The following is a 2351-nucleotide window of genomic DNA, read 5'->3' as shown; positions in this document are numbered from 1 at the left end:
ATGCTAATGCCCTTCAAACCCCGGGCATTGGTTTCATACACAGCCTCTTCCAGGGATAAAAGAAGGGGTTCTTGTACTGCTTCTTGTTACCCTCAACCATGGAGGCAAGTTCTGAGTTCCGGTTTTCCTAGGACACTAACTCTAGTCACAAAGATCTCTGGAGTGTTCACACATGATGGTAGAGTGGCAGGGTGAATATTTCAAAAGGATGAGTAGAACAGGAGTCTTGCCCAAGCCCTGTTATGTCAGTGTACTGTGTGTGGCCTCCCAGCCCAACCAGAAATTGACAGAGAGGCATGTATATGTTGAAAAGATATATATATATATATATATATTTAGAATTAGGCAGCTGGACTCAGTTTAGATGATCCCAATTTTGTTGGCAACATCCAAAGCGTCGTAATCAGGAGCCAGTCGAACATACGCCTTTTTCTCTCCATCAGGCCGAATCAGGGTGTTGACCTTGGCCACATCAATGTCATAGAGCTTCTTCACAGCCTGTTTAATCTGGTGCTTGTTGGCTTTAACATCCACAATGAACACAAGTGTGTTGTTGTCTTCTATCTTCTTCATGGCAGACTCAGTAGTCAGCGGAAACTTGATGATAGCATAGTGGTCAAGCTTGTTTCTCGTGGGGGCGCTCTTCCCAGGATATTTGGGCTGCCTCCGGGGTCGCAGTGTCTTGGGCCGCCGGAAGGTGGGTGACGTGCGGATCTTCTTTTTTTTGTGGCTGTGGACACCTTTCAACACTGCCTTCTTGGCCTTTAAAGCCTTCGCTTTGGCTTCGGCTTTAGGAGGGGCAGGAGCTTCCTTCTTCGCTTTCGGCGCCATCTTGTGAAAAAGGCAATACCATTTATTTAAGCACATAATTAATTCAAATTTTATTGTTCAAAGTTTTAGATAAAGAAACTAATAAGAAAATTAAACTCAGTAAGTTTAAAAATACATGACTGAGTAGCTAAATAAATAATTAGAGAATAAAAGGATGTGTCATAATGAATTGGAAAGAAAAGAGGAAATAAAGTATTTATTAAGTACTATTTGATGCAGGAACTATTGCAGGAACGTGCACATGATTTTTATCATCTGTATATGCATTTGATTCATACTCTACATTTCTGTCCATGGCTATACGACAGTGAGGCAAGTGTAAATAATGTTTATCTTCTTCTTTTTTTTTTTTTTTTTTTTTTTTTTTTTTTTTTTTTTTTTTTTGAGACGGAGTCTCACTCTGTCCCCCTTGCTGGAGTGCAGTGGCCGGATCTCAGCTCACTGCAAGCTCCGCCTCCCGGGTTCAGGCCATTCTCCTGCCTCAGCCTCCCGAGTAGCTGGGACTACAGGCGCCCGCCACCTCGCCCGGCTAGTTTTTTGTATTTTTTAGTAGAGACGGGGTTTCACTGTGTTAGCCAGGATGGTCTCGATCTCCTGACCTCGTGATCCACCCGTCTCGGCCTCCCAAAGTGCTGGGATTACAGGCCTGAGCCACCGCGCCCGGCCAATAATGTTTATCTTCTAAATTGTCTATAATATGCTTGTATTAGATTTCCTAAAATTATATTTAAATTCATATTATTTTCTATTCTTTATTAAATATTAAATTTGAAAAAATCATAATCACAGGCTCAAATACTCCTTTTACCTCTGAGAAATTAGAATCCCAGTGATTAAGAAGTAGAGAGTAGAAGAGTGGTTAGTAGAGGCTGAAAAGTGTAGGGAGGAGGCGGGAGAGGGAGAGGTTGGTTAAAGCACACAACATTACAGCTAAACAGGAAGAACAAGGTGTAGATCTCCATAGCACTGTGAGGTAACTACACTAAACTATAATTTGCTGTATTTTTTTAATAGCTGAAGGAGAAAATTTTGAATGTTTTCACAAAGAAATGATAAAGGTTTGAGATGATAGATGTGCTAACTACCCTGACTTGATCATTGCACATATGTGTCTCAAAATATCATGCTTTTAAATATGTACGATATTGTATGTCAAATTTAAAATATATGTTTTTTAAACATTATAAAAATGTTTAAAACAGAACCTCGGTGATTAGAATTGATATGTGCAAAGCCTATGGCTTGTTAGTGCCAAGCTTACCAAAGGTAAAATATCAGTTTCTGAATTAAACTAAGTATAAAATCAATACATTTGAATTCCTCTGGCTTTTGTAAATGAAAATATAGTGATTTCCATTTTTTTTACTTGAAATTCAAACATATAGGCAGGGACTACTGAATATCATGTTCAGCATAATTTGAATAAAAAACAGGAAGACTAGTCTAAGACTAGTCTATTCTTATAGTCTAAGAATATAAAGAAAAAATAATAGAAAAGAAGATCTAGAGTAAAAAAATTT

General features: G+C 38.6%; 1 pseudogene; it reads right to left on the bottom strand.

The window, feature by feature from the left end:
- Positions 1-310: 310 nt before the first annotated feature.
- On the bottom strand, positions 311-845 carry LOC102115000 (large ribosomal subunit protein uL23 pseudogene; annotated as a pseudogene).
- Between the last annotated feature and the right edge of the window lie 1506 nt (positions 846-2351).

This window comes from Macaca fascicularis, chromosome 5 (genome assembly GCF_037993035.2).
Source record: "Macaca fascicularis isolate 582-1 chromosome 5, T2T-MFA8v1.1".
Lineage (NCBI taxonomy): Eukaryota > Metazoa > Chordata > Mammalia > Primates > Cercopithecidae > Macaca > Macaca fascicularis.
This window is presented reverse-complemented; position numbering and strand designations above follow the sequence as displayed.